Below are 11,558 nucleotides of genomic sequence, written 5' to 3' on the forward strand. Positions count from 1 at the left end.
TGTATGGAGTTGTTGAATCACTATATTGTACACCTAAAACTAATATAACATTGTATGTTAACTATACCATAATTAAAATAAAATTTTAAGAATCTTAGATATTTTTTTAAATATAGTGAAACAAATGAAAATAAAAAAACAACATGCCAAAATTTTATGGGATGTTGGCAAAAGCAGTTTTAAGAGGGAAGTTTAGGAGCACCTGGGTGGCTCAGTTGGTTAAGTGTCTGCCTTTGGCTCAGGTCATGATCCCAGGGTCCTGAGATTGAGCCCCACGTTGGGTGGGGGGGGGTCCCTGCTCAGCGGGGAGTCTGCTTCTCCCTCTGCCCCTCCCCCCCCGCTCCTGCTCTCTCCGTCTGTCTGAAATACATAAATACAATCTTTAAATAAAAAAGAGGGACGTTTATAGCAATAAACACCTAAATGAAGAAAAAGGACAGATGACAAGTAAGTAATTTAACTTCACACCCTAAGGAACCAGAAAGCAAAGAACAAACCAAGCCCAAAGTTAGCTGAGATAGAAAATAATTATCAGAGCAGAAATAAAACAGAGACCAGAAAAACAATAGGAAAGATAAGTAAAATAAAAAGTTGTTTTTTTTGAAAAGATAAACAAAATTAACGAACCTTTAGCAAGACTAAGAAAAAAGAGAGAAGATTCAAATTATTAAAATTAGAAATGAAAGAGGAGACATTAAAACTGATTCAATAGGACTGTCTTCTACTCTGTAGCTGGAGCAAGCACGGCTCTGGAGGGCTCCTCAGGGTGGTGGGCTCGGCGGGAAGAGCAGGGCTGGCTTTCCTCTGGCAGGAGCTTGGTTGCCTCCCTGTCATCGTGGTGCAGGTTTAGGAAAACCCGGAGACGGCATCATGGCCGGGGAGCCTGAGCTTCACTACTTCAATGGACGAGGCAGAATGGAGTCCATCGGGTGGCTCCTGGCTGCAGCTGGAGTAGAGAGACATAAGTCTGATGTTCCAGCAAGTACCAATGGTGGACATCGAAGGAATGACACTGGTGCCGACCAGACCAGAACCATTCTCAACTACATGGCCCCCAAATACAACCTCTACAGGAGAGACCTAAAAGAGAGAGCCCTGATAGATATGTACACAGAAGGTATGGCAGATTTGAATGAAATGATCATTGTTTTGCCTCTATGCCCACCTGATCAAAAAGATGCCAAGATTGCCCTGATCAAAGAGAGAACGACAGATTGTTATCTCCCCATGTTTGAGAAAGTGTTAAAGAGCCATGGACAAGACTACCTTGTTGGCAACATGCTGAGCAGGGCTGACATTCACCTGGTGGAACTTCTCTACTATGTGGAAGAGCTTGACCCCAGCCTTCTGGCCAACTTCCCTCTGCTGAAGAATCAGCAATCTCCCCACCATGAAGAAGTTTCTGTAGCCTGGCAGCCCGAGGAAGCCTCCCATTGATGAGAAAAGTTTAGAACAAGCCAAGATTTTCAGGATTAAATGAAGCAGGAATGGATGCCCAGCACATGTAGAACCAATCTGCTGAGGTTTTCCAGCAATGAAGTGCGTTACCTAAATGTAAATACTGGCTATCGTGAGACTAGGAAAAGTTGCAAAGGTTTAGTGGTAATTAAGTAATAATACTCCTATGAGCCAATTTAACTTTTTAAACTATTATTTATTCTTTTTCATTAGGATCAAATATAAAATCAGAATTCAGTCCTTCTATTCTGTCTCTTGGATTAAAAATTAACATAGGAAAACATAGATTATGTGGTCTCTTTGATCTTTCTATGAATTGTCATATAACATTTGTTACCTAGCCTCTCAAAGAGTTGAGTGTAGAAATTCATATCTGACCTTCTCATGTACCCACAGGAAAATAGCTACTGCCCTGGGTAATGGCATAAAGATATGTTCTTATTTCTTCTTTGGGAGCCATTTTTCTTTCTATAATAAAAATCTTTTGGGGCACCTGGGTGGCTCGATCAGTTGAAAAAAAAACTGATTCAATAATAATATAAAGAATCATAAAAACTATGAACAATTATATGCAAACTAATTGGATAACATAGAAGAAATAAATTCTTAAAACATAAAACTTACCAAGACTGAATTATGAAGACATAGAAAACTGAACAAAGCAACAAAGAAAAGCCCAGAACCAAGTGGTTTCACTGGTGAATTCTACTAAACATTTAAAGAATTAATGCCAATTCTTCTCAACCTCTCAAAAAAAATTAAAAAGGAGGGAACACTCCCAAACTCATCTTACAAGGCCAGCATTATCCTGATATCAAAGCCAGATAATGTCACTGTAAGAAAAGAAACTACAGGCCAATAACTCTGATGAATACAAATCTCAACAAATACTAGCAAACTGAATTCAATAATATATTAAAAGGATCATATGCTATGATCAAGTGGGATTTATCCCTGGCATGTAAGGATGGGTCACCATATGTAAATCAATAGATATGATACACTATATTAATAGAATGATAGATAAAAATCATATGGTCAATCAATAGATGCAGAAAAAACATTTGCCAAAATTTAACAACCTTTTTATGGTTAAAAGCTCTCAAAATTGGGTATAGAAGAAACATACCCTAGATAAACAGAAGTCATGTATGACAAAGCCACAACTAACACCATACTCAAAAGCAAAAGGTTGAAATCTTTCCCACTAAGAATTGGAACATGATAGGGTATCCACCACTCCTATTCACATAGTACTGGAAGTCCTAGCCAGAGCAATCAGGCAAGAAAGGGAAATAAAAGGCATCTGAAATGGAAAGGAAGAAGTATAACTGTATCTGTTTGCAGATGATATGATCTTACATAGAGAAAATCCTGAAGACTTCACCAAAAAATTGTTACAATAAACAAATTTAGTAAAGTTGCAGGATAAAAAATCAATATATAAAAATCAACTGAATTTCTATACACTAACAACTATTTAAAAAAGAAATAAAGAAAACAATCTTATTTACAATAGCATCAAAAATAATAAAATACCTAAGAATATAAATCAGGAGGTGACAGATCTGTATACTGAAAATTATAAGATATTAATAAAAGGCATTGAAAAGGACCCAAATAAATAGAAAAATATCCCATGTCCATGGTTCAGAAGAATTAATATTATTAACAAGACCATACTACCTGAAGTGATCTATACATGTAATGCAATCTCTATCAAGATTCTAATGGCATTTTCACAGAAAGAGAAAAAGCAATCCTAAAATTTGCATTGCACCACAAAAGGCCCTGAATAACCAAAGCAATCCTGAGAAAGAAGAAACAAGCTGGAGGCATCACAATTCCTGATTTCAAACTTTATTACAAAGCTATAGTGATCAAAACAGCAAAGTATTGGCATAAAAACAAACACACAGACCAACAGAAAGAATAAAGAATCTGGAAAAAAAGCGTATGCATACACAGTCAACTGATATTTCGTAGCCAAGAATAATACTAAGTGGGAAAATAAGAGTTGCTTCAAGTAATGGTATTGCGAAAACTAGATATCCATATGCAAAAGAATGAAACTGAACTCCTATCTCACATTACTCACAAAAATTAACTCAAAATGGATTACAGACTTAAATGGAAGACCCCAAAATGTGAAACTACTAGAAAAAAAAAACCAGAGACAAAGCTCGAAAACATAGAGAAAAAGCTCCTTGACATTGACAATGATTTTTTTTTTTTTTTGGATATAGCATGAAAAGCACAAGCAACAAAAGCAAAAATTACTAAGTGTGACTATATCAAACTAAAAAGTTTCTGCAGAGCAAATCAAATAATCAACAAAATGAAAAGACAACCTACAGAATAGGAGAAAATATTAGCAAACCATATATCTGAGAAGGGGTTAATAGCCAAAGTATATAAGAAATTCCTACAACTCAATAACAAAAAACAAACAAACCTCACATCTGTTAGGATGGCTATTATCAAAAGACAAGAGATAATAAGAAGAGTTGTCAAGGATGTAGAAAAAAGGAACCCTTGTGCACTTTGGTAGGAATGTAAACTTGCATAGCCACTAATGGAAGGTAGTATGGAGGCTCTTCAAAAAATTAAATATAAAAACTACCATATGATCTAGCAACCCCATCCTGGGTACATATCTGAAAGAAATGAAATCACTATCTCAAACAAATATCTGCACCCCTTTGTTCACTGCAGCATTACTCAGACAGAGAAAAATAAATACTGTATGATCTCACTTACATATAGAATCTAAAAAGACCAAACTCATAGAAATAGAGAGTTAGATAATAGTTGCCAGGGGCTGGAGGTGAGGGAAATGGGGAGACATTGGCCAAAGAGTACAAATTTCCAGCTATAAGATTAATAAGTTCTTAGGATCTAAAGTAGAGCATGATGACCATAATTAACAATACCGCATTATATACTTAAAAGTTGTTTAAAAAGTAAATCTTAAACGTTATCACCACAAAAAGAGGTAATTATGTGAGGTGATGGTGGTGTTAGCCAACCTTATTGTTGTAATCATTTCACAATATATGTATATATGTATAAGCATATATATATAAACATATAATTTACATATGTGTCAATAATATCTCAATAAACCTGAGAGGAAAAAAAAAGAAATGTATTCTCCCTGGCCTCATCTATCATGGCTTATAGACTAGAAAGTCAGAATGGAATTTAGAGCACATTAGCCCACTTTGCCCTATGCACATCCCTGACTCAACATGAGTATAGTGGGACCGCTGACAGAAAATGGGAAAATATGTCACAGAGTCCATGTAGAGCCCATACAACAATGAGTGGGATGAAATGGTTCAAAGTGAACTCTGAGCTGCTGAGAATATTGTAGCCATTACCCAGGAGGGATACTTGGAAAATGTTATAGCAGGTGTCATGGTGTCTGTGGTTCCGACCAAGAATGAAAAATGTTCAACACACATCCTGCTCTGGAAGTTACTCTCCTGCCAAAAGGAATGAACCCCAACCAGCACAGTGTTGGCATAAAAACAGATGGGAGAGCAGAGAGCAGTCAGAGAGAAGGCAAAGATGCATTTCTAAGCAATTACTTATCAGTTGAGGTTTCTGATCTATTAGCAGGTCAGAAAATCAATTGTGTGGTTCCAAACCACATTGCTTAATAATATAGATGAGACTAGAATAGAAAAATAAGTAAGTGCATTGTATATCATAATGATAAAAATACTACCTCATGAACTCACTTTCTTTTCATTAATATATGTACATATATTGGTATAACGGATCACAATGTAAAATGTGTTTCTAGTGTGAATCACAATTAAAAATGCTTGAAAAATACTTTTCTAACAAAGAACAAAGGCCATTAGTAATTAATAGAAAATTTTAGAAAATGCTTCCTTACAAACATCACATATAGAGACAAGGTATTTAAAGTAAACAGTGAGAAATCCGGATCCTGGTCAAACTCTAATTTACTATGTTAATGAAAAAGTACCTGAATTTTCAATGCAGTGTCTAAGAGCTAGCATTATTGCTGTTACTACAGTTGTGGTAATAGAAATCGTTGTGTTGGTTTTTTCCAGAAAAAGAGAATAGCAAATGGGAAAGTTGAAATAAAGGAAATAGATGAAATGCACAGGGAACTCAATGCTTAACTACTGTAATTTGAAGAGTAACTACAAGAAGGGAAGCTAGCAAACAGACTCATAAATGTGTGAGCATGGGACAAAGAGAGGATCTTTGAGGATTACTATTTTGTTAGTTAACCTATTTGTACTGGTAAATCTATATTCAAAATATAAGTATCCTGAAATCCGCTTTACCAATCTTAAAATTTAATCACAAGTGTCTTCTATATGCAGATCTAATTTAAAAAAAAAACTTGGCCTGCATAGTTTAAATTATTTATATATCACATTGTATAAATAACTTATAACAGAGTGTATATTAAATATGCTTCCACAGTAGAGTTTAAATTACTACTGTCTCATTCACTTGTGACTGAAAGCTGTCTTCCTATCTGAGTCTTTTTTTTAAAAAAATTTATTATTGAAGTATAGTTGACATGCAATGTTCTATTAGTTTCAGGCACACAACACAGTAATTCTATACAGTATGCATGCTCACCACAATAACTGTAGTTATCATCTGTTACCGTAAAATGTTATCATAATATTATTGACTATATTTACTTTAAGTCTTACAAATTTTTTGTGAAATATGAAATAAAACATTTTTAAACAGAAAGAAAGAGGGGCGAGGGAGGGAAGGAGGAAGGAAGGAAGGAAAGACAGAAAGAAGGGAGGAAGGGAGGGAAGAACCTGTGAGTGATTACATATCAGGAACTGATCATTTTTTACCACTTCAACAAAAGGCCTATAAGGAAGTGACAACTTGGTTCAGAGTAGCACGTGTCAGAAACTTCATGGAACACAGGAGAAATTCAGAATATCTGGGCAGTGCTAGAAAAAAAATAATCAGAAACAGACTTATATACATTGGCTAAAAGCTGGGGGCTTGAGGGTTCCTTAGGAAAGGGGTCTTGGATTCACACTGCCGTGGAAAAGCTCTATTCTCATCCTATGGTGAGGATTCAGGCATTCTTCACTAGGCTTTTCCACTGTCCCCACAAACTTACAGTTACAAACATTCCTTGGAATATAGCCACAGATGGAGAACTACAATGAAGAGATCCTTCCTGACTCTTGTAGTCAAAACCAGATAAGCCTTCAGAGTAGGCAAACCAGGAACTGAGCTCATTATAAGAACTCTGCCTAGAGAGACATATTTCTGTGTAGATATGCTACACCAGTTACAGATGCACTAAAACACAAGCAAATTTACTTACCTACCCTTCACAGCTCAGAAAATTCAAGACATCAACCCCAGAAAGTCAGAAAAATAAGTAACAGGCCGTCTGTTCTATCACCATCATTTCCGATGTCACACTGAATCATCCATGCATCCAAAAAGTGAAGTTTTCAAGTTTTATAGAACTTTATGCAGTTCCCAAAACATTTATTATCAGTCTGCCCTTATGATCCTTCTGATCATAATTTACATGAATAGGTTATCACTTTGCAGAAGCAATTTGAATTCTCACACATAAGGCCAATAAGACACCTTAGATTTTCATATAAATTAGAAAAAATGCTTCTGCTGCCCTCTTTTAGGCAAGAGTTTTTTTTTTAGCCCTGTTCTATACTTTCCACCTATTTAAAAATCACACTATTTTCTTATCTTTATATTTTACAATGGTTTTTCTGTGTCTGCATGAAGCCAGAACAACTGAAATTCTGAGCTTCCTAGTCAGGAGTGGGTCAGATTTCTATATGATTAGTAAATTCAACAAGAAAAATCAGAACAACTGGTGATTTAGCTTCAAACAATAAAAAATTAATTAAGCTGCCTTTTTCAACACCTTATTTTTGCGGTACCCTTTAGAAGGAAGTTTTATTTGGTATTGGTCAGGCCCTTTGTATCTCACTGATAAAAGAACTAATTTCTTTTTTGTTTTGTCACCACTTCCTCAGTAAAGTTTGTATTTCTAAAACTGCCCAGCTCCAAAACAATTATTACCTTTTCTTATTATCATATTTCTTTAACAAAACCTCTTCTTAGGGCATACTTTCTAAACCTGTAAAACTAATAATGAACTGCAAGTTTCCCGAATAAAAGATTATTTTCTTTTTGTATAGACTAAACGGCACCCAACCTCACATAGTAGACACTCAGAAAATAGTGGATGTATAAATACATTAGTTAATGAATTCAACTTAGCACTTTGGACTTGATAAAATAGGACTTAATTTTCCTATAATCTCTTAAACACTCTCTAGGGAAATTTCAGTTTTTTTCTCTGAAATCCATTGGATCATCCCACATGGACTTAGGCTTACTCAACTACATACAATTCTGTCTTCCTTGTTTTGGAATGATGCTTATGATTATAGTAAACTTTTGATTATCTGTTCCAATGAAGCAATGCAAAGGTGTGAATAACCAGAATACAAGTTCTGATTTTTAATAGATTCACTTTTCTGAACTGCCTCACGTGGACTAATATTAAAATGTGTTTGCATTAGCTTAAAAAAAAAAGTGTTAAGATAAGTTTCAGAGAAGTGTGTTGCATATTACGGGAGAGGTTAATCCAGGATAAGACTTTACTGTCTATAATAATCAAAGTGAAAGAAAAAATCCACATAGCTACATATTGCAAGTGTAATTACCAAGCATTTTTCTGCTCATTCACCTTCAAAAACTCACCTATTAATAGAGCCAGCAAGTTTGTACTTTTGCTGCAAATTAGCTGCAGTAAAGCGTTGAAACATTGCTGGACATGTATTTGCACTGAGGCTGTATGTCATAAACAGATTAGTGGCTCCTATCAGATGGTCCAGACTTCAAAAAGCTTTATTGCTTTACTTTTTGTTTCCCTGTGGCATTGCTGAGATAAATGGTCTACATGATTATTCATGGGTTGAAGAATACTCTTGTTCAGTAAAGTTTGTAGATGAAGCAGTGAAGCCAGTCCTTTACTAGACTTTCATGTGCCATCCATTTCTCTTCATCAAAAGTTTATTTTATACTGTTATATGGAAATGTATAACCTCCATTAAGCAGCTTCTATTTCAAAACCTTGGGTGAGAAATTTCAAAGCATGCATAGTGGATAACACTTTTGACTGCAGAGAAGTAGCAAAGAAAGTTATTGTTAATCCTATTACTGTGAAATTGTAAAATTTCAATGGATATTTAAAAAGAAATATAATTAAACTTCATTATACTGCTGGAAATAGAAAAGCATGTAGATGTCTGCATTTACAAGTGAACCAATGAAGTCCAGCAATTTTTAAGTGACCATGAGCAATTTAGTAGCTACATAGAAAAATAGCAAAATGCAGAGTAGGCATTCTACTTCCTAATTTCCTTATATATAAAACTACTACCAATACCAGTTTTTATTAAAAATGTAATTTTATCATTAAAAAATTTTTATCAAAGACCCAAATTATGCCAACTGCAACTGAAATTTATGAATTTGTTTTAAAATCCTTATGTCCTGGGGCGCCTGGGTGGCTCAGTCGTTAAGCGCCTGCCTTCGGCTCAGGTGATGATCCCAGGGTCCTGAGATCGAGCCCCGCATCGGGCTCCCTGCTCTGCAGGAAGCCTGCTTCTCCCTCTCCAACTCCCCCTGCTTGTGCTCCCTCTCTCGCTGTCTCTCTCTGTCAAATAAATAAATAAATTCTTTAAAAAATAAATAAATAAATAAATAAATAAATAAATAAAATCCTTATGTCCTTTCATAGACTGTATATAGACTATGGATGTCAACAAATAATCATCATCATCCAGAATGCAATACAAGTTAATTGATCACTTTTTTTTTTTTTTTTTAAGAATTAAGTTAGGTAGTGTGCTCTTCATTATTTGAGGACCCAGAGCTCTGGGTACATTTTCTATGATAAAAGAGAATTTGTCTTCAATACTCTTTTTCTTTCTTAACTAATTAATTAACTGACTCATTAATCCAGGTTTTAGAAGTCCTCTGTGTTACTGTTTTAGTTTTGTGCTATTTATTGGAGTTAACATTAAAGTTTGATGCCTGTAAGTATTAATAAACATCACCCTGAGTAGAGGTTTGTATCTGATACATAGCACCTAACAAAAGTAGTCACTTAGAAAATGCTACTGCTCTTTTTGAATTTCTACAAAATACTGTTATAATTATCTTGGCTTGGGAAAAAGGAAAATCAGAGTCTTATTAAATATTCTGACTTCAAATATTTTATTTTTGGATTCTAATTTATTAAATGTTGTCTCCCTTCACACAACAAAGCCATTGAGCCTATAATATTTAGACTCCACTTCTCTGAACTGGTGTAAAAAATAAGCTGATGATCAATAATCAACTACTTTTAATAGATCCCTCTTGGGGGGATAAAAGACTGAGGAAAAGATCTGTTTCTGACGAACAGATGGAAAACACTATCACAGGACTCAGTCAAAGCATCACTTCTCCTAAAAGAAACTATCTTTGATTGTTCCTTCCCTACCTCCTCCAGAGATAGGTTGCCTCCTCCTGTGCTCCCTCCTTCACAAATTTTATCAAATGACATTAAACTTGGTCTGCCCCCTACCTCTCCATTTAGATGCTGAGAGCAGACCAACGACTCTCATTTATCTCTATATTCCCAGCATTTTGCACAATATCTGACACGGGATAGGTGTTCCATATATGGTGGCAGAATGAAAGGAAAAATAAAAGGATGAATAAATGAAAGAACGCACACAAGCAATAAGCAGGGCACAGGAACTTAAACCCAAGATTTCTGCATCCAAGTTCTTCATTTAACAGACATTTGCAGTGTCTTTACTATTTTCTAAGTTTCCTACTAAACATTGGAGACAGAGAGTTGAAGAAGGCATGATTCACATGCTGAAAGACAAATATACACATGCTGTCATGCCTCTAGAAAGTCAATTATTATAAAGCTATTAGACACTTTATTTGAAATATTGTCTTCCTGGCTCTATGCAATTGCTCAGAGCTCTCTGCAAGCCAACCTTTATCTTTCTGTCTTAGGCCTTTCATTGTACACCTGGTAATACAGTGAACTCTTCTTCACCTTAGCAAAACCATTAAACAGGCAAAGATACACAAAGGAAACTCACAGTTTTTACAGAATACACAATTAGTAATCATTATTTCCAAGCTTCTTTGATTCTGTAGAACTTGAATGGGCATGCAAAGGCTCTGAGATGGTCCTGGATCTAAATTTTTTAAAGTGCTGTCTAGATGACTATCATATAACAAAATACTGCATGAAGTTATAGAAGTTGACTGTATTTCCTAGCAATGCTCTTTGTGTTATCAGTCCAATCCAGCAATTCTTTGGATTTTAAAAAAAATATTTTATTTATTTATTTAAGAGAGAGAGAGAGAGAGAAAGAGAAAGCAAGTGAGGGGAGGGACAGAGGGAGAAGCAGGCTCCCCGCTGAGCAGGGAGCCTGATGTGGGGCTCGATCCCAGGACCCTGAGATCATGACCTGAGCCAAAGGCAGATGCTTGACTGAGCCACCCAGGCACCCCAACTCTTTGGATTTTTTGCATAATGAAAAATAAATATATCTTATTTGAAGTCATTAATAAAATAAATACAAATATTAGAACTAAAAGCTATTGAAAGAAAGCAAACTAGAACATACAATTTCTCCTCTTGTTGAGGGTCAGTTTCAAAATTATGATTAATTCTGACAGAAGCTCCACTCAGAGATTTGAAGCATGATTGAGTTAGATGGGATCTTTTATGTCTGGGAGTGCAATATTTGCATATTCAGAAGGAAGATGCCTCCTCAGAGTGATGTGAGGGATGCCAGGAGGCCCATGAGCTGAAAAATATCTCCACATAGGCCAGGCATGACAGTGCCTTCCCCCAGGTCTGAAATATTTACCACTCTAGTTTACCTATCAAATGCAGCAACAGGCCCTGGGGAAGATGGCTGTCAAGTGCACTGGGGTTAATTGAAGAGAGCTTTCTGGTGCTCTCCTATTTAAAAGGGCATAAAAAGTTTGGAAAAATGCAAGAAAGAAAG

At 35.6% G+C, this 11,558-nt stretch overlaps 1 pseudogene; it reads left to right on the forward strand.

Moving 5' to 3' along the window:
- The first annotated feature begins 858 nt into the window (after positions 1 to 858).
- LOC114203087 (glutathione S-transferase A2 pseudogene) lies at positions 859 to 1,480 on the forward strand (annotated as a pseudogene).
- The last annotated feature ends 10,078 nt before the right edge of the window (positions 1,481 to 11,558 follow it).

Source organism: Eumetopias jubatus, unplaced genomic scaffold, assembly GCF_037043125.1.
Source record: "Eumetopias jubatus isolate StellerSeaLion01/CBP00866 unplaced genomic scaffold, mEumJub1_p1.0 scaffold_6, whole genome shotgun sequence".
NCBI lineage: Eukaryota > Metazoa > Chordata > Mammalia > Carnivora > Otariidae > Eumetopias > Eumetopias jubatus.